Genomic DNA, 22,146 nt, shown 5'->3' on the forward strand with positions numbered 1-22,146 from the left:
ATAAACTGGCCTTGATATGGTACCTCCTGAAAATGTCCAGTACAAATCAGAGAGTGCTTTTTCAGTTGTTTTTTGCAGAAATTCCCAAGATTATAAAACTACACATTAATGTTTTTTAAAAGTTCATAGTTTAAATAATTTCAATGGATGATTAAATGAAAATGATACATTTCCCACTTGAGCTCTTTTACAAAGGGAAATGTGGGATACAAATTGAATAAAACCCACATGTGAGTTTGAAGTTCATGTGTTTCTGAAAGTGAAATGTCATTCAGAACATTCTTATTCCTAATCATTCTTAGTATGACTGATTTTTATTGCATAACATTCCCTCATAAACACAATGATTATGATGATTGTAATTGTGATTAATTTAATTTACACCCCATCTTTCTTGAGGGGATTCATGGTGGCAGCCTTCTTCATCCAAATATTGTAAGGCTGAATCAATAATCAGCCTTATTTGTAATGCATTTTATAATGCCATAAAATAAAATACTGTGAACTATGAAACTAGTCTTAGATCATTTGTTACCTTTTACCAGAATAAAATCAGTTTTATTATATATTTAAAATCTCAATTCATGTACTTTAAAATAAACTGTAAACATATTTTCTCTTATACTAAAAAGGAAGCATTCATTCTTCAAAGGAAAGTCTGCCATTTCATCAGTGTGTTCCCTCTTATGAAAACAGAAAGTGGATAAAATTGTAATAAAAATAGCCCCAGAACTGCCGACAGTCCCATCAATTAATGTGAGGAGGTGTAGATGCAAATTGGCCTTCACAACTACATTTATCAGCTAAAATATTTGAGTGGGTATATTTGTCTTCACGTCACCTGATCAGTTATGGGAACCAAATGAATTTCATAGGGTTTTGTTAGGCAAGGACTATTCAGAGGTGATTTTGCCAGTCCCCTCCTCTGAAACAGAGCCTACAGTATTCATTGACAGTCTCCCATCCAAGTACAAACCAGGGCTGACCCTGCTTAACGTCCAAGGTCAGACAAGACCTGGTACTTAGGCCCTCTTTAAATCTGTCAGCTAAACTATTTGTAGACTAATCTACAAATACAACTGCAAAGCAATTTCACAAGTTTGTATATTTTGCCATCACTGTCACCTTTTGGCATTCTTTGTGCCTTATCTTTGGTACTTCTATAGAAGTTTTATGAAGATGAAAGCATTAAAGTAGCTACAACCACATATTAAAATGTGTACAGAGTTTCCTATCAGAATTCTCAGCACACAGGGGACATCTAAAAGACACTTATGCATCCAAAAAAAAAAACTCTCTACAGAAACTGAACTGGCTGCAGTCCAAGAAACTGCTAAATCCATGCCAGTCACAAATTATTCCCTACAAAAGTGCAAAGCGATTTGCCATCTCTGCACAGCTGGTGTGTACATACTTCACACAGAGTAGAACTTTGAAATTTGTTATAAATCCCACAATTAGATTATTATTTTCTTTAGTAAAGAAAATACCATCTCATTTAAAACGTTAGACATACATCCTACATTATCTGATAGCATTTACAAAGGGAAAATGTACATCCAATAACTTTAGGAAGAGCATTGTTATCTAATGTAATTTGCTGTTCCCACAGTGCTAAACCAAATGCTTCATCTTTGTCATGCATTCTCCATCTTGCCATGCAGGAACACCCAGTCAAACAGAGATAATCCAACTGTTGATGGTGGGGTTGAATGAAATAACATTACGAAAGGTGCATTGCAGATTCCATTTGCAATCAAGAAGCCCTCAAAATCATCAAAACAATTGGCACAGGTATAGAAAATAAAGTGCCAGTGCTTTCAGTTCCCCAATCAGTTCATGGTATATAAAGGAGGGCTGAGCAACTCTCCGTTCAGTAGTTGCCTCCACAAAGTATCTTAAAGCACTAGATCCGTTCCATGCCCTACCTTAAATCTTTTTCCTTAAAAAAAATCCCCACAATTGAGTTGTGTGTTTTCCGAGCTGTACGGCCATGTTGCAGAAGTATTCTCTCCTGACGTTTCGCCCACATCTATGGCAGGCATCCTCAGAGGTTGTGAGTTATATACCACACAACCTCTGAGGATGCCTGCCATAGATGCGGGCGAAACGTCAGGAGAGAATACTTCTGGAACATGGCCGTACAGCCTGGAAAACACACAACAACCCTGTGATCCCGGCCATGAAAGCCTTCGACAACACATCCCTACAATTCTTGAGGACAATTTAACTGTATTTGAGGCACACCTTGGATAGCTTAAGTCCAGAATTGACCTTTTTCAAGAAGGAAGCAAAATAAAATACAATTTTGTAGAAACAAGGGCAGAGGTGAAAAACTGTGGCCCATGGGTTCATATGATATCTCCAAGGTCATTCATAAGATTACCAGAGTCCATAGCTTCCCAATTTTTAAATGCCCCTCAACGATTTTGTTACATTCCTGCAAGGTATATATTGCTGTCCAGCCAGGTGTCATTCATCCTATCTTTGCATTTCATTTTTTTCTCCTTATACAGTAGAGTCTGACTTATCCAACACTCGCTTATCCAATGTTCTGGATTATCCAACGCATTTTTGTAGTCAATTATTTTCAATGCATTGTGATATTTTGGTGCTAAATTCGTAAATACAGTAATTAATACATAGCATTAATGTGTAATGAACTACTTTTTCTGTCAAATTTGTTGTATAACATGATGTTTTGGTGCTTAATTTGTAAAATCATAACCTAATTTGATGTTTAATAGGCCTTTCCTTAATCTCTCCTTATTATCCAACATATTCGCTTATCCAACGTTCTGCTGGCCCGTTTATGTTGGATAAGTGAGACTCTACTGTATTTCTTTTGGTCCAGGTCTCTAATCAGTTAAAGGCATTCTGAATTCTAATCTTATCTTCTGAGATATTAGCTCCTAATTTGATGTCATCTCCAAATTTGATAAGCATGCCTTCTATACCGTTGTCCAAGTCACTGATAAAGATATTAAATAGTCCTGAGCCCAAGGTAGAATCTTTAGCACCCCCTTAGTTACTTCTCTGCAAGATGAAGAGGAGTTATTGGTGAGCACTCTGTAGGTTCAGCAAGTTAATCAATTACTAACCCACCAATCAGTAGAGATGTCAAGCCTACTTTTTATTAGCTTCCTTATAAGAATATCATAGAGGACTTCGTTAAAGTTCTTTCTGAGATCAAGATATGCTGCATCTACAGGATTCCTTTCATCTACCAAGCTGGTAACTTTATCCAAAAAGGAGATCCAGTAAAGTAAGTATAGCATACGTTTTAGGAGACAACTATGTATCCATGTGTGGATATAAGTATGTATGCCTGCTTAATGGTTTTTCCCAAACAGTAAGATAAGAGCAATAACTTCCCTTCCTGAATTTATTTTTGCTTTTCTTTCCTTGAGTAATGAAAAAGTAATCCTGAGGACTATATGTTCAAGAACCAAGATGGAATCATGTTTCACCCTTCATGGCCAGATCCCATCACTAAATTTATCACGCAGTAATAAAATTAATGGAGCATGAAATTATAAGGAACCCCTTATAAGCCTGAACCCATTGCTTCTCTTTTATTTGTCAAATGAAAATGAAACTATTTTCAACCCACCTTTCTTGACTTAAATGAGATGGCCATGAGCGGCTTAACCCAATTGGTAGCCTACATAGTTTAACATGGAACTAAAGTTACTCTTCTTTACTATCAATTAGCAAAGAAAGGTTATTCCTCAATCCAGTCTGACGATGATCTTTTACTCAACATGAAGCTATTTCTCCTTTTTATGATTTCCCTCATGTTTAAGTCTTCCCTACTAAACTCTGTCAGCCTTCTCAAGGTCAGATGCACACATTCTATCACTGAATGTCAAATGATAGGAGCACACATAACAACTTTAGAATAGATGTATTGAGCTCTGATGCAAATTATATCTGGAACAAGCAGACATTTTCACTAATGTTATTTTTGAACTTAAAGTTTGATCAAAAACTACCAAGACAAAATCACATTGAAAATTACTGTTGTTCCTTTTCTTGCAAACTTAGAAATGATGTTTAATCTTCTAACTAATCAGTACTATGATTATCTATCTCATTCTGGATGCTTGACATTTTGTATTGTGGGAGTTATTGCACATGCTTATTGAGAAATAAGTCTCATTGAAAACAACGGATTTTATTTCCATTTAGAAAAGCAAATAATCATATTGTTGTTGCGCATCTTCAAGTCATTTCTGATTTATGGCATCCATAACACAAAACTATTACAGGCCTTTCTTGGCAGAATTTGTTCATCTGAGGATGAGAGTGACGTACCCAAGGTCTAAGTGGGGATTTGAATCTGGTCTCCACTGATTTGCCACAATTACACTAGAACCATTTTATCACGTATCCTCCAATGGAATATATCAAATATATTGTGCAAATGAGGAAAGACACATGTGTATATAAAATTTCTAATTCATACTCTGTTTATCCCCAAGTTACAGACATTCCTCATGACTCACAGTTAAGAACAGAGGTGAGACAACAGCAAGTGAGATAAATCTACTCCTAGGAAGGGAAACTCACTCTTGAAAGAGATATCATGGGGGAAAGGTGTCTCTACTCAAGCTTTATCACCAATCCTTGTTTCCACAACAAGCCGATTTTCAAAATCCAATCCAAAATCCAAGTATCACAGAGACAAAGTGATGTGAAATCTTCTAAAAAGGAGCACAGACAGCAAAACAAAAACCACAGAGCTTAATTAACCCTTCTCTGTGCTATCCAAAACACTCTTCCTCTCCCTCTCCCTCTCCCATACACACACACACACACACACACACATATGGTTGGAGTTATAGTTAAAATGTACCTGTTCTGACTTAAATACAAATTCAACTTAAGAGCAAAGCCACAGAATTTATCTCATCAGTAGCTCAGGGACTGCCTGTACACAGAATTATAGTAACATCAAATTCAGTAAATAGAAAAGGAAAGGCATATATGTAAAGCTGGGTTTTTTCCAAAAATACAATGTGCATTTGCATGGTTTTGATGTACTCATTTCTAAAAATATAATTGAAGAAGACATGACATAGTCACTTATTCATAACAAGGAAGGTAATTAAGGCCTAAGACATGTCACTTTTCAGATGTAGGATATTTTAAAACATAGCATTTTGCAGAGTTATTCTTAAATTCAATGCCACCGAGACTAAAGACATCTGTTAAGTAGGTGGATTACGAGATAGCAGCTCTTAAGTAACATCCCTTACAGTAGTTCCTTACAGTAGTCATCAAACTACCAGTGATTAATTTTATTCTTCACAACTACTAAGAATTGTCATCACTCATTTGCACTTTTCCAGATTTAAAGTTTTTTACTGAAGCATTATTTCTCTCATTTATATGTTTGAGGTTACCCGAAAAGTAATATAAATTAGGGGACGGGGGATAAGAGATCCTGCCAGAAGGACAGACCTCAAATGAGTGGTTGTGCAGATAAATCTTCCAACAATTGGAAAGAACAAGCTATAGCCCACTGCATACCTTTATGAACTCTAAAACCTGCACTACAGAGAACCCAAAACAGCTACACGGGTGAGAGAGGAAACATTTTAGTTTGCTTGCAAGTGAAGCACAAGCATAAAGTTAATTTAAGCTAAACTTAAATTGTGATATTGCAACTATTCACAATTGAAAGAGATTGTGGTATAAATACAAGCTCTCCTGAAAGATTTAGTATTTGGTTAAGGCCTAAATATGTCTAACATTGAGATCTTATATGTGAGAAAAAACTATAGTAAGAACTGTGTGCCTTATATCTGGGTGAACATACAAATGGATTAAGTTGTATATTTCATTAATAAGTTTCCTAGTTTTGAAACATTCAAATTAAGTCAATGGTTTTCAAAGGCCAGATATGTATTGCTATGCGTTAGTTCCTTCCCAAAGTGCCCGCTAATCTACCATATATATTCATATATACATTGACCTCATGTATAATATAATAAAATAATAATAATAATTTTATTTTTATACCCCGCCCCATCTCCCCAAAAGGACTCGGGGCGGCTTACATGGGGCCAAGCCCAGTCAACAACAATAAAACAAAGCAATAAAACAGATCAAAACAACAATAAAAACAAGTCATAAAAAATCACATACAAGGACAAAAGATAAAATCTTGGATATCTGCAAACACACACTTTTAAAAGCACCCCAGAAATGCATTCCTCTTTCCTGTGGAGGCCTCTCTCTTCCCTGCCAATCTCACACTCCTACGAGGCTGAACTCCCTTCCATAACAACTGGTCCACCCTAGATAATTCAAGGTCCTTGTTATCTCGCACCTGAACCGGGACTGAAGACATCTCTTGCTCATTAATTCCCATGGGAATGTCATTCTGGCTGTTATCTATGGCTTGTGGGGTCAACAGTTCATTCTGCTCAAACTGCATTTCTCGAGCCTCTGAATCAGCCTGCATTCTCATTCCCATGCCACCATCCTGAAATTCATCCTGCATCCCATCGTCTGACCCATCTGGCTCTTGTAACTGAAACCCAGAATCCCCCTCTTCATCCTCACTCTGGCTATGCTGTGGCTGAGTCACAACAAACCTATACATTTTATAACTTTTCAACAGCTGACAGATCCAATAATTTGCAGTGGCAGTTTGTGCCTATACTTTTAAAATAAAGCTGTTCTACTTCAAACGGGCTTATGTTTGAGACAGCAGGCCTGCAGATGACAAAGGGGACAGGTCTGAGGAGCAAAATTGCAGATTTTGATATGTGCAAAGGATACGTCAACGGTCACTTTGAAGAGAGGAGTAAATGGTCTTTGCTCCAGTCATCTGCCCCTGAATACCACTTTCACCACTCTACTCAGAGAAGGGGATAGTTTCTCCTTGGACAAAAGTTAAGGTATACTATTAACGCTTTATTTAATAAAGGAATCATCCTCTTCTTTGAGTAGACTAGTGAAAGTCAAGAGGTTAATCCATTCTGGGATAACCTAAAAGAAGCACTGACCCTCTCTGCTCTCTTAGTTCACCTATGAGAAGAAGTACCAAAACACCACCATTGCCACAATTTTGCCTGTCAGGCATTCGAAAAAACCAGAAACAGCACTGTGTTGAAGAGATTAGAGTGGATTGGTGCTTCTTTTAAATGTTGAGGTCTTGCCTTTTGCCATTCTACTCAAAGAAAGTAATGGTTCGGTTTGTTTGTTCATTTCTTTGTTTTACAAGAGTTAAATTAAAATACTTACATTGACCCATGTGTTGTGACTCAGTCTGGTTCTAGGATTGACTCTGATGAGGAAAGACAGGTTCAGGCTCCGAATCGGCCTGAAAAGCCTGCTGTTTGGGAAGAGGAGCAACAGAGGATGCAAGTTCAGTTTCCCACAGATAGGGCTGGACTGGATGGCCCTGAAACCACAGAAGCCAGCCAGGTGCATACTGACATGGGAATGGGAGAAGGGAGGTTGGACGATTCCCAGATGAATAATGAGCCGCAGAAAAATAACGAGCAAGCTGACCTTGATGGCATGACTTTAGATAGGGCCGAGCGTTTGGAATTAAGGGTTCAGCGTAGTGCTAGGATTGCAAACAGACGGGGGGAGGTGCGGGGACAGAGAAATGCTTCCATGTTTTGCAGAGATTGTTAAAAGGGATGCTCTGGGGAAAACCGGTTGTCAAAGCAACTTTCTTGCTACGGGAGAAGCAGCTCCAGTGTTCCTTGTTGTGCTTTGGATTACCCTGATGCCATGTATTCATGTTTCTTGGATTTTGGTCATGCTGTTCTTGGATATTGTTTATTCCTGGTAAGCTCTGGACTTATACTTCAAGACTATATTTTTAACTGACTCTTGTTGCCTTACTTTTCTTTTTGAAGAACTTTTTTTCATCTATTTTTAATAAACTATAAAGACTTAAACCTGTTGTGGGGTTTGTGTGCTGTAGCAAGGTGAACTCAAGGCTGAGGTGCAACACCATGGATAAGTTCACTCAGTTTGTTGGGGTCAGTTTTTAGACTAAACTTTTAGATGTATACATTAACATATTGAAAGGGGGTTCTAGCTGGTGGATATCCCTGTAACAAAAGATAAATATATATTTCTGTTTATACTGTGAAAATACTAAAGTACATATTCCCACCTGTCAGGCTCCTTGAAAGACGTGGGGAAAAGCTGTTAATAATTCACAACTCGATTATTTACGTAAGTGTGGTCCTGGTTGCACAATGTAAAATTACAGCAGTGTAATTGTGGTATGCATGTGCTATATCACTCATATACTGAATCACCTCATTATGAAAACCAGTCGTTCAGCTCACAGGATCATCCGATCCCAAACCTAAGTTGGTAGGACATTGATGACAACATATTAATGTGCTCTCCTCTTACATAACTAACAATAGACCCCCCCCCACACACACACACACATCACTCACTAGGAAACAACACTACACATTATAAAGCAGATTGCTCACATGAATAGTTAATTCCACTTTTGCAATCATAATCAGGATAATAAAGATATAATCCTTAAAAACATCTTTAAAATTTATAATGACATGTGTTAACAGCAGGATTCCAGCCATACTGTGCTTCCATTGTGACATGACCTTTTCCTAATGGTTTGTAGCCAGGCATACAATCCCATGAATATGCAACTCTTTCCATTTGCAGTGGAAGCTTCCACTGGATAGGGAAGGCATCTGATTTGTACCTGAAGCCCCGATGCTATCTGCTATTATATTTCAAATGGGTTTCCTGGCGATCAAGGGAGCAAAAGCAGAGAAGAAAATAATCAAAACTCTGCAAGAATAGTATACAAGGGCCAAGATTCTAGTTATAGAAAGCATGGATCTAACTGTTATGACATAGGTTTTCATAAATAATGTGTTCCTGTCAAGAGTCAGACGCCAGTTAACATACAAAACAGAGTTTATTCCGAAGATAAGCCAGAAAATAACATAAACACAGGAAATATCCTTGAAACACTTCACTTTTCAGTGTTTCGAGAGTAGATTGGACAATAATAACTCAAAAACGAGTCACGCTAATTTCCCATGCTGGCATTCAATAAAAAAACTAAATAACGCTTCAATTCAGCTTTGGAAAACAAATAGAGTTAATTGCTGGAAAATAAACAAACTAGAAAAGCAATAAAGCTGCTTCCACGGTGCAGATAAGCCGAAAGCCTCAAAGGGATGATGAATAGCCATCGTCAGAAGAATCCAAGGTCAGGTCAGGAGGCAGCAGAAATTCCGAAAGACAAACCAATAGTCAGAAGCCGGGAGTAGCCTTCAGTCAGAGGGAGTAGACAGAAGCCAGGTCAAATTCAATCCAAAGTCCGAAGAGGGTGCAGTCATCCAAAACAGGTCCACGATAAGACACAGCGAGAGCCAAGCTAGGTGATATCAGCAGATTCAAATCATAGTCCAAGTCCAGTCTTCATGGAAACACAGAGATCCCAATGGCGCCTCAGCAACACCTTGCCACACGCAAAGTGCATGGCCAAACATTCCCATTTTATTCCCCTTCCTCCTGGGTGACCAAACACTCACACCCAAACACCAGGTGTCCCAAATCTACTCAGAGTCTGAACTCCACACAGCTAGAGCTCGTGGATCTGGAGTACCTAGCAATTCGTCGGAGTCCCAATCATCCTGCCCACACTTAGCCCCATGAACACTTAAAGAACCATCCTCCCTTCTCCAAGCATCCCAATTGGGATCAGCTCCTGCAGAAACCTCAGGTTCAGAAGTATCCATAGGCCCCAAATCCCCAGATATCTCCGGTGGCTGTGCCCATTCAGTGCCCGCTTCCCCAGCCACCACCTGTTCCTCAGCATCCATCTCCCCATCTGAATCTTCCTCAGAAGATCCCCCATATTGCTCTCTAAGTCGCTTCCTGCACAACTCCTCCAGTGAACCCTCATCACGAGGGTTTTTTCTTCCTCTTCGAATTCCATCACCATCAACCATAATCCCCGAAGGCGCAGTCACAACAGTTACACACTAACATAATTTAACAAATAACAGGAAAGTGATTGTTCTTTTAGCAATCACATTAATTTCATTATTCTGTCAAAAACAAAGCATAAGTAGAAAAGAAACAAACAGGATAGTAAATCACAGCAATATATTACCTTTGCGATATGATGCTCTTCTAATTATATGTTTATGTAGCTCTTCTAATTATAGCCACATATAGAATAAATGCAGCTTATCAAATTCCTTTATTTATTCTGCAGAAGTCAACCCATGCTGAATTGTATAAGGAAACAGTAATGATTTATATTACAGGTGGGTTTTTTAAAACAATGTTCCTCAAGCTTTCTAGGATTTTATTCGTCATATGTATTTCCTTATCTTAAAATTGAGAAAAAATATTCAAGGGTAGCTGTGTTGGCCATACAGCAAAATAAAACAAAATATGCAGAAGAGTGATACAGATTGAGCATCCTTTATCCAGAATTCCAAAATCTATACTACTCCAAAATCCAAAATCATCCACATGACTGAATGGCGTGGCGATATTTTTACTTGTTGACGATTCACAAACTTTACTTTTTGATGTTTTGTGGTTTGAGTATTGGACTATGATTCTAAAGACCAAGGTTCAAATGCCTGATCAGCCATGAAACCCACTGGGTAACCTTGGGCAATTCACTCTCTCTCAGCCTTATAGAGCAAAAGAAAACCTCTTTTGCATAAATGTTTCTAAGAAACCCCTGTGATTGGATGAGCTTGAAGGCACAAAAGCAATAAGTTTAGCTTGTAGAAACAAGGCTTGGTGATCCCCATGATATCTCTTTCAAGAGTGAATTTCTCTTCCTAGGGGTAGATTTCTCTCACTTCCTGTTCTCATTTCTGTTCTAGTTGCAGGTAGACACAACAGAGTAATTGCAAATTTGTAATCAGCACAGTCTCTTGAATTCACATGTCTTTCAAAGCACAAAATTTGTACTTCTGCAAACATGGAACAATCCTTTTCTTAAGCATACCCTTCATGTAAAAAGTAAGAAAATGTTCATCCTTGCAAAATAACATGCTTAATCTCACATAAAATTTTAAACTGAACAAAACTGAACTGAACACTTGTGAAATATGACTTCTGCATCACAATCAGATTTTTTTAGAGGCAGAATACATACATTTGTATAATGAGATATCTTGGAGATGGGACCCAAGTCTAAAGACAAAGTTAATTTATGTTTCATATAAATCTTAAAGGCATTTTATATGATTTTTTAATAATTTAACCCAAGTCCAACACCCAAACCACTACAACAGAAAACATCAGTACAGAGTTTTTAATGTTACTGAAAGAACTATGGTCCACCAGAATTATTTCATGACAGAATTGTTCAATAATAAATATTCTCACTCTGCAAAAGATGATAGTTTGTGCTACATTCAAAAAGACACTCCATGCAATTCATTTCCTGATCAAATGTGACTGTGAAGGTGGTGGAAATGAGAGAGAACCATCCTTCAGATATTTCACAATTCAGGCAGACTCATATAAGGAAAAGCACTGTCTGAGACAGTCTGGAATCAACCTAGATTTTGTATTGTTTTAATTAGGGTTTTAATTATTGTTTTAATTGTTTTAATTTGTGTTGCGTCATATTTGTTGTTGGCCACCTTCAGTCCTTATATTGGGAGAATTGGGGGACAAATATAAAGTAAATAAATAAATGGTTTCATAGATCACAGAACTGTGCTTCAGCACCAGAAAGTATTCAGTAAAACTGTCATAAGCTTCTGTTCACTGTAAACATTCCTGGATAACAGCTTGGCTGAAGCTCATTTAAGTTTCCAAACCTCTTCCAAATATAACCCCATATCAGGTGCATTAGAATAATCTTATCATGTGTCGCAATGGCTGGATCTGACATCTGCAGAAATGACCACAGGTAGTGTGCTTGAAGTGACTTGCTTGATCTTGAAGGAGCTGGGGGTGGTGACGGCCAACAGGGAGCTCTGGCGTGGACTGGTCCATGAAGTCACAAAGAGTTGGAAGCGACTGAATGAATAAACAACAAAGTGTGCTAGTTTTAACTTTGACAATGCAGTTCTAGCCATCACTGATATTCGGGCAAGTAAACATTGGCTCAGCCAATGCATATACACAAGTTGATATCTACATCTTCAAAGGCAATACATCCCTATGTAGTACAGGCTGAATTACTGTTCTCTGATTTGCCTTCTGACTTATCATCTTTTTTGGATGAAGTCTCAATGTGCTCACCACCATCTACTTATTACAAGTTTAATGACTTAGCCCCCCCCCCCCAAAAAAAAGGAAAGAGAAAGTATAGTATGGGAAGGATAAAGACTTCTGACGGCTTCACATATTTTAATGTTTTGGGATACATCTGTAAAGACTTCAACACCTCATTTTAAATTAGGGCTGTTTTATTCTAAAATTTTGTAGTAATTCTTGAGCTTTGCCCGTTTTGATTGCCTCCACAGAGAGAATCATAGAAATGTACTAGATTCAGTACTTAAAGGAGAAATGAAATGAGTTTTAAGAAATCACTAGTGATGCGACAAAACCGCCACAAGTTCCATTTCCTGAGAATAAGTGTCTAAATATAGCAACAGAATTCCAAAAGGTTTATTGTGAATCTGCAAAAATATGATGCAAAGAAAAATGTTGCTCAAGACAATATGCAATTATGGGAGAGAGATGGCATGTAAAATTATATGATCATTACCTCACTCAACATTATAATGGGGTATAATAATGTGCCATAGCATTCTGGGCTATGCCCTGGACAACAGTTTTGTGTGAACTACATACATGGTTCATTTAATATATCTACTGTGGATGAAATTAACTGAGCTAGAACTAGTAAGATGCAGTGATCCCTACTTAATAGTGTAAATAAATTAATTTATTAAGTGACAGAAGATACATCCACAGGACGAAATATTACAATATATTTTGTAGAAATGGTTGTATTTTCCTGACAGGTTTTTAAAACTCATGCCCAATATCTTATCCATCGAAGGAGTATGGTGTAATACTATTTTAAAAAAGAAAAGTAGGAGCCTCAGAATCAAGTGATGACTAATCTTTCAGGTTTCATGTATCAGCTACTTACATTGGATACTTGCATTATGTTTTAGAATTGGAATGGAAGCTCCACATTTAGAATACTAATATTATTAATAATTATGCCTTTCTAGGAGTATTTAGGTTAACATCATATCACATGCAAAGCTGAACATTTGTATGCAGAATGACTACAATTCTAAACGAAAACATTAATATCAAATTTTAAAGAATAATTATTATTTTGATGTGAAAAGAAAAGTAGGAATGTACCATCTTTAACATTTTTTCCTACACTATAGCTGCTACAAATTCAATTTACATTTTTCTTCAAAATGTGCAATTTTTCCCCAATGATTAAATTGTATTATCTTTTTTTTAATACTGGATAGTAGGCATGTGCGATCCATGAAAAAATGGTTCAAAACTTGCTTCAAAAGTAGGGGGCACTGGTGCTTTGTTTCTAAAGTCATTTCCGAATTTCGAAGCAAAAAATTAAAAACTTTCCAAAAATTTGGAATATTTGTATGTACCTCGTTAATGGCAGATGCACATGTGCACGAAGAAAAACATTATCATCAATGGGGAAAATTGAGGGGCTTCTATCTCCCTCATTTTTTGAGCTATCCTAATGAATTTTGCTACAGTGGTAGAACACCTTTACCATTGTAAGCTCACCAAATCTAAGAACATTTGACTTATCCTCAGATTTTTAGTGAATTTTCAAAGTTTGTAAGTGTTATTTCCTGTTTCATTGGGTTTTTGGGGGGCTGAGAGTGTGTGACTTGCCCAAGATCACCCAGTGGGTTTCCATGGCTGAGTGGGGAATCAAGCCACAATCGTAGCCCAACTTTCAAAACAGTACTCTACACCACTACACTCTACTACAACTTTCAAACCAGTACTCAAAAGGGCCCAGTGCTGGCCAGGAGAGAAAACGCTCTAGGCTTGGTTTCTATGGGGCTCTTATGGCCCGATGCTATATCCAGGAGTGAAATGGGCTCTAATGCTCCAATGCTATATCCAGGAGTAAAATGGGCTCTAATGCCCCGATGCTATAGCCAGGAGTGAAATGGGCTTTAATGCCCCGATGTTATATCCAGGAGTGAAATGGGCTCTAATGCCTGATGCTATATCCAGGAGAGATATGGACTCTAATGCCCGATGTTATATCCAGGAGTGAAATGGGCTCTAATGCCCCCATGCTATATCCAGGTTTCTATAGGGCTCTTAAGCCTGATGCTAGCCAGGAGATTGGTTGAAAACGCTTTCTCATATATCCGAAGGTTATCCAAAGGTATTCCGAGGATGGGTTCCAACGCTTTGAATTAGAGGATTAATTCGGAAACCCCAAACCACTTCAGAACCCCATTTGGAACCCAAAATAGATGCAATTTTATTACAATTAATGACGATTCTGATTAATTAGCTCATACTTATTGGATAGATCAGCTCTAGTTTATTAGATATGGATATCATGATAGTGACTGGTACATGTTCTGTAATTCAAAAACAAGATTGGGAAAAAGTGGTGCCATTTTTGGAATCAGCAGGTTTAATATACCCAGAAACAAGTCTAATATTTGAGGCACCAAAATGTGTGTTATCCAGTGTAATATAAGCTATCAAAATGTATTATCAAAAAGTTGACTGCTAATATTCAAAACCAGATTAAGCCTCACAATATGACAATGTCAATCAAATCAATGCTTCTATCATCATGAGCAACCCACATCTCCAAGCGAAGTTCACTGAACAATATGTAGTTGTCAAAATGAATGTTTCCAGCCATGATGAGATTCAGATGACCATATGTCATCTTAATACACCAAAATATGACTACATCTTTTGCCTACATTTCCTTACTCCTTTCTTTGCATTGTACCTAATTGAGATGTGAAAATCTTCAATTTATTATAATTTCCTGTATGTTCAAACTAACAGTATCCACGTACAACCTTTATTCATATAAACCTGCCCCCAACTCCTACAAACTGTATATATTCTGTATTCTCCTTCCGCTCCACACTTGATCAAAATTTAAACTGTTCCAAATTTCAAATGATCAAGATACTTTTTGACAGCAGCAAATGCAAGCTACGCTTCAGAACTAGCTGGAGGTAGGTCAACAATTGATTATAAAGAATCTTGAGGGGGAAAATACATTACACAACCTTTGATCAGGCCAAGTTGTAAAAAATGTGGATCCCTCTGCCTATGCTATTGCTGCTGACAGAAACACCAATTTGTGACTAGGGAGGAATCTGTCAATGCATAAACATATTGCATATTTATGGATAATCCTAAATTTAATTTCATAACATATTACTGAACTGTAGAACATGCTATATTCTATTCAGTTTTCCCTAAGAAAGATCTGTTCACACATTACTTGGGCTAACTGAGGCTTAATATCTAGCCATTTACACTTCATTAAATGGTATGTGAATTCAATTTGCCTACCCAGGGATACCAGATTAAAAGGCTATAGTGTTACCAAAACTTTAGATTTGAATCCCATTATATTCAGAAGACTTTTTATCATCTTGCCTGGAAAAAGTTCAAGTATTTGAAATGTTCACTAAACTAGGCATATTTTTTGCACATGCAGAACTCCTTGATTATTAATCCATTAAAGCAGCACTTGGTGAATGAAAATTAGTAGACCAAATAACAGACAATGAAAATCTGAACTGACATTTATTCTGCCATTTTTACTAGAAAGTGGAAATGTAATTCTTTGCTAATTTCATTTCCAAAGGGAAAAAAGTAAATTTGGCCATTTTTTGTTTCATGATGAAAGAAACTTCTCAAAAACGGTGAAGCTTATGCTTTGAAAAATTCATTAAAATTTTTGGCCAGAAAACAGCATTTTCTGGGCAAGAAATGACATTTTCAGGGTGGAAACTAATGTTTCTGAATATTATTTTCTGCACGTGTGAATGTTGCATAAATATCAAACTGTGGAATTTCTAACGCATTGAGATTCTACAAGGAGCCCCCAATGGTGCAATAAGTTAAACCTTTGTGCCAGCAAGACTGCTAACTTGAAGGTTGGGTTGCTGACCTGAAAGTTGTGGGTTCGAATCCAGGAAGAGCGCAGATGAGCTCCCTCTGTCAGCTCCAGCTACCCATGTGAGAACATGAGAGAAGCCTCCCAGAAGGATGGTAAAAACATCAAACATCCATGTGTCCCCTGGGCAACTTCCTTGCAGACGGCCAATTCTCTCACATCAGAAGCGACCTGCAGTTTCTCAAGTCGCTTCTGGCATAAAAAAGTACCCAAAAACATTTTTTTTTTACTTTAAAAATGTATTCCTTCATTTTTTGATCAGATTAAAATGATTTCTAAAACTAGATTAATCATTGACTATAACCTGCAATCTATTGAATAGGTTCCATAGTGGCTCCAGCTCACTGTTTTAAAGAATCTATGGGTATTTTTATTGCTTTGGAAGATCTATATGCATTAAAATGTACATTAGAAGTGGTTGTTTCTGGTGCTCTGACTGGTTTATTCATACATTTATTTGTGTTACTGCCTCTATTACTAGATTTCTCAATAGCCTGCTGTAAAAGGTGCTAGTTTACATATATACTCCAGCTGTGGTGTGCATTCAGATAATTAAACAAATTAAATAAATTATGACTCTTCATTTTGAACTTGCCACCTATTAATTTAGAAAATAAATTGATTATTACTGTAGAGAGATGAGGTTTAACAGGCAGAGAATAATAATGGTTTTGCTTGTTGTTACAATTGTTATTTCGCAATGGTAATGAGTCCATTTTGATTAAGCGTACCCTTTCAAAGTGATATGACAAATATGGAAACATGTATCTGGCCTTGGGCTTGTTTTCAGAAACATATTATACAGAGACACAGACAGGATTCCATCCATATGTTTTATATTTGAGGGTATGTAGTTACAAAATTTAGTTTCCATGGATACTCTCCCTCCATCACAATTCTAGCCTAAGGTTTCAATGTCAGTCATCAGATAAATTTTAACTATATTTAAAAGCTGCAGCATTTGCTTTCTCCTTGCCATAAAAATGTTATAATCCAGCAAAATTAAGGACATATTAGTGAAACTGTCCATCTGTTGGGAAATGTATTAAAGGATGACACCACAGTTGGCGAGTACTTTATAAAATCTTTTTTAGTGTCAGTGGATTAAATCAAAAATGGGCATGAGGAAGATTAAATATAATATTCCTATTTACACTTAGCCGGGCGTAAATCTTATTGAACAAAGTGAGATTTACTTTTCAGTAAACATGATAAGACTTTCTTTTTCTGTTTAACAATTTTTTATAATTGACAAAAGATTGCCATGTGCAATTCCAGGGTCAGTCCCCACAGGCATCCTGCCTCCTCAGACTCTAGGAGCATGGGGGGGGGGGGGGGTTGCAGTGCCATCCTCCCCTTCTTGCCCCCCCCCCACTTTAACCTAAAACTAACCATAAAAGTATCCTAATAAAGGAACGAGGCTTGTAGATTTGCACCTCCAAAGTTCCTGGTGTCATTTTGACACACCAAGAGCTTTCGACAAGCCTCATGTCTCCATTGGAGGCCTTTACAATAGGTTTTAGGCTGAAACGGGAGACCAAAGGCCAATTGCAACACCTCCATGCCAATCTTGGATCGGCCTGGTGGGATATCTGGCCAACCCCCTCCAAAAAGGAAGTGGTTTAGCTGGCCAACGGAACACCTAATGCAAGTTAATTTGGTGTTTAAAATACCAATTTCACGCATATTTGGACCTGTCACGCCCTAGGCAACGGAGCACCAAGAACCAAACACGAAAGCCAATAACTATCTAATAAGAATAATAAAAACAAGTAGAAAATATAGTTCAGAAGCAGACCTATCCAATGAGGTCAAATTTTGTCCAGAAATGTTTAGTCCAATAAATGATATTAGAGTTCAAAGTTAAATCCCAAACCGAAACACACACTATTGCCAAGCAATAGTGTGGGGAAATGTCCAGGGTCTTTCAGGGTCCAAGGTTATAATCCACAACAAGGTCGAGAGCAAACTTGATTCTTAGAGCAAGGTCCGTGGCTAGAGACAAGGCGAGGCAATTCCAGAATACTTGGAAAGACAAGGCAGTTCTTGAATACTTGGATTGGCAAGGCAAGGAAGCTGGGGTTGCGGACTAGGCTGGATCACGAAAATCACTCCTGAAGCTGCTCTGTTGACTCCGCACAGATCCAACCGTGCCAGGCACCTATATCTGGGTCTCGTTTTCCCGCCAAACAGGTGTCCAGCATTCTCTTTCCCTAGAGAACGGAAAACGAAACCCAGTTTTCTCCAGATGTGAAACTCCCTAGATTTTCCCAAGGGAAGCATGGCTAATCAGTGTCTTGTTTAGCTGCGATTCTCAGACTCCTGCGAATCTGCTCCCTTTCTCTCCTTTCCGCAGTGTAGGACTGTCTCCTGGCAAAAGGAGGCGAGGATTGCTCAAGGTCTTTTTTAATTGCTTCTTGGGCAAAAACATCAACATCAGGCATCTGAAAGGATTCTGGCTGTTGTTGATCCGGAGAAAACCCCATGTTTTCATCCTCATCTGCCACAGGGACACTAGGAGCAGGACTACAAGGCCCATGAGTCATCACAGGACCTGTGTAGAAGCTGCGTTTATTACATCAGCTGCTTTTAAAATTACCTGACTATCACTTCCCTGCTTCTTCCTTAACATATTACAGTTGTTAAAAACTGAATCTGCTGTGCAAAAGTATTTACAATCAATGAATTTACCAGGTGGGAAGGGAGGGGAAGGGAAGGACAGAACCCTGTAGATTCAGGCAAAAGTGAAAGTTGCAGGCATTCATAGATTCTCTGTTTTCCTCATTAATTGCATTTGCCATTCTGACCACACTATACTGCTGCCAAGTACATATACCCTAGTTTTCATCCGTTAAATGTTGGAAAATATAAAATCTATCTGAATTATTGTTTGTGTGTGTTCTTAAAAAACTAGAGCTCTACTTGCATTGAGGTAAGACCTACACCTTTTGTTTATAGAGCTGATATTTCTTCTAGAAACCTTGGCTAAGTTTGGTATTTTATCAAGTTTATTAATTACCTGAGATTTCCAGTGAATTCTTTCAAACTGGGAAAATGATTACACATTTTTTTATTAAAACATTACATATCCACCTATAGAGATGAACTGAGCCAAAGACAGGTTTTGCAACTAATGAAACTTTACAGATTACTGAAAATCTTGAACCACTCATGAAAGCAATTGATATAAACTGTCAACTCATTTGTGATGATTAAACTTACAAATCCAAGCCTTCAAAATTTCGGCAGTGTCGGAATTAAATAGTATAGGTTTTCATTTCTACAGAAAAGTCTGCTTTATCCTGGTGTAGTATGAAGCAATTTCCTTAGGCTGCAGATAGTGGATGTCATTTTCTCATCTCCTATTTTTAACTTGTACTGTTTAAAATACAGTATGTATGTACTGGACCAGAGTGAACATCTTTGACCAGCATTGCATTACTACAAAATTCTGAAGTTTCTTATTCATTATATGGAATGTGACTCTTTCAAGGTGACTTCACATGCTTGTCATGTAAGGTACAATTCTGTAATATTACAGACTATGTTAAATATATAAAGATGGTTGCTTTAAAAAATCAGTGAAAATAAAGCACGTAATAAATAACTAAATGCTCGGGGCAGTTTACATGGGGACCAAACCCACTGAAACAACAATAAAATGTCAACATAAAATGCATTGCAAATTTCAATGCATTAGCATATAAAAACATAACACATCATAAAAACCTAACTCAACAACAACCAATAACCAATAAGAACATTTTGTGCAATCTGAGATCTAAAGAAAAGCCCACTCCAACACAATGTATTAAGCAGAAAATGAAGGACCAGATTTTAAAGAGACCATCATAAAAAGTAGCCCTGAGTCAGTCACCAGCGAATGCAGGAGCAACTACTGAAATCTTGATCCATTAGTCCTGAGCAATGAAGAAAAGTATATTGTGATATGCTATAGGTCCTAAAACAGGAAAAAGTTTTTTTTCCTGAAAATATGCTCCTTCTTTTTTCTGAATTAATTTCTGAAATTCATTTTTGACATAATCTAATTTACAGCCAAGTAATGAAATACAACTGTCTTCCAATGTTAGACTGTTTGTGGTGGGTCTGTAAGTGACTGCAGAGACCTATTCCAGATGATGATGATGATGATGATGATGATGATGATGATGATGATGATGATGATGATGACGATGATGATGATAACTGTATTTCTTGCCTGCCTCACCTCATGGCTCAAGGTGGGTTACAACATTACTAAAACACATAATCAAAACACATAATAACGTAAAAACACTCCATAGAAACAGGGTTGTTGTATGTCTTTCGGGCTGTGTGGCCATGTTCCAGAAGCATTCTCTCCTGACGTTTCGCCCACATCTATGGCAGGCATCCTCAGAGGTTGTGAGGTATGGAGAAAACTAAGCAAAGAGGTTAATATATATCTGTGGAAAGTCTAGGGTGAGAGAGGTCAGTATGAATGTTGTGTAGTTAATCACTTTAATTAGCATTGAAAAGCTTATCTGCTGTCTTCTTCCTGCCTCTGGGGCATCCTTTGTTTAGAGTCGTTAACTGCCCTTGGTTGATTCATGTCTGGAAATCCTCTGTTTTCAGAGTATTGCTTTTTATTTACTGTTCTGATTTTTGAGTTTTGTAATACTGGTAGCCAGATTTTGTTCATTTTCATGGTTTCTTCCTTTCTGTTGAAGTTGTCCACATGCTTGTGGATTTCAATGGCTTCTCTGTGTAGTCTGACATGATAGTTGTTAGAATGGTCCAGCATTTTTGTGTTCTCAAATAGTATTCTGTGTCCAGGCTGGTTCATCAAATGCTCTGCTATGGCTGATTTCTCTGGTTGAATTAGTCTGCAGTGCCTTTTCATGTTCTTTGACTCTTGTTTGGGCGCTGCGTTTGGTGGTCCCTATGTAGACTTGTCCACAGCTGCATGGTATCCGGTAGACTCCTGCAGAAGAGAGAGGATCCCTCTTGTCCTTCGCTAACCGTAGCATTTGTTGGATTTTCTTTGTGGGTCTGTAGATAGTTTGTAGGTTGTGCTTCTTCATCAGCTTCCCTATGCGGTCAGTAGTTCCCTTGATGTATGGTAAGGACACCTTTCCTCTGGGTGGATCTTTGTCTTGACTCTCATGGCTTGTTCTTGGCCTTGCAGCTCTTCTGATGTCTGTGGTGGAGTATCCATTGGCCTGTAGAGCCCAGTTTAGGTGGTTGAGTTCACCTTGGAGGAGGTGAGGTTCGCAGATTCTTTGTGCACGGTCTGTCAGGGCTTTGATTGTGCTCCTTTTTTTGACTTGGGTGATGGTTGGAGTTTTTATGAAGGTATCTATCTGTGTGTGTAGGTTTTCTGTAAACTGTGTGGCCCAATTGTTGATTGGGTTTGCGGATGACCAGAACATCTAGAAATGGCAGTTTTCCTTCCTTTTCTTTTTCCATGGTGAATTGGATGTTTGGGTGGATGCTGTTAAGATGGTCCAGGAACTTGCTGAGTTCTTCCTCTCCATGGCTCCAAATTGTGAAGGTGTCATCTACGTATCTGAACCAAACAGTTGGCTTTTTTGGTGCTGTTTCTAGGGCCTGTTTTTCAAAGTATTCCATATAGAAATTTGCTACTACTGGGCTGAGAGGGCTCCCCATGGCCACTCCATCCTTCTGTTCATAGAATCCAGTGTCCCACTGAAAGTAGCTAGTGGTGAGGCAATGGTGAAACAGGGCTGTGATGTCTTCTGGGAAGTTTTGTTTGATTAGTGTGAGGGTGTCAGCTACTGGGACTTTGGTAAAAAGGGACACCACATCAAAGCTGATCAGGATGTCCTTGGTGCTTAGATTGAGGTTGCTGATCTTTTCTATAAAGTGTGTAGAGTCCTTGATATAATGTGCAGTGAGCCCAATGTGGGTTTGTAGCTGTGTAGCCAGAAATTTTGCCAGGTTGTAAGTCGGCGATCCAATGGCACTTACAATGGGTCTGAGTGGGATGGAGTCCTTGTGGATTTTGGGGA

The 22,146-nt window shown here is 38.0% G+C and overlaps 1 protein-coding gene and 1 pseudogene across 4 annotated transcripts in view; both read right to left on the bottom strand.

Annotated features, from left to right (window-relative positions):
• sntg1 (syntrophin gamma 1) overlaps positions 1 to 22,146 on the bottom strand; it is a 290,079-nt gene that overhangs the window by 242,287 nt on the left and 25,646 nt on the right. The window lies entirely within an intron of this gene.
• Positions 1 to 22,146, bottom strand: part of LOC134298875 (uncharacterized) — a 53,281-nt pseudogene that overhangs the window by 14,540 nt on the left and 16,595 nt on the right.

The sequence above is a fragment of the Anolis carolinensis genome, chromosome 4 (assembly GCF_035594765.1).
Source record: "Anolis carolinensis isolate JA03-04 chromosome 4, rAnoCar3.1.pri, whole genome shotgun sequence".
NCBI classification, from domain to species: Eukaryota; Metazoa; Chordata; class Lepidosauria; order Squamata; family Dactyloidae; genus Anolis; species Anolis carolinensis.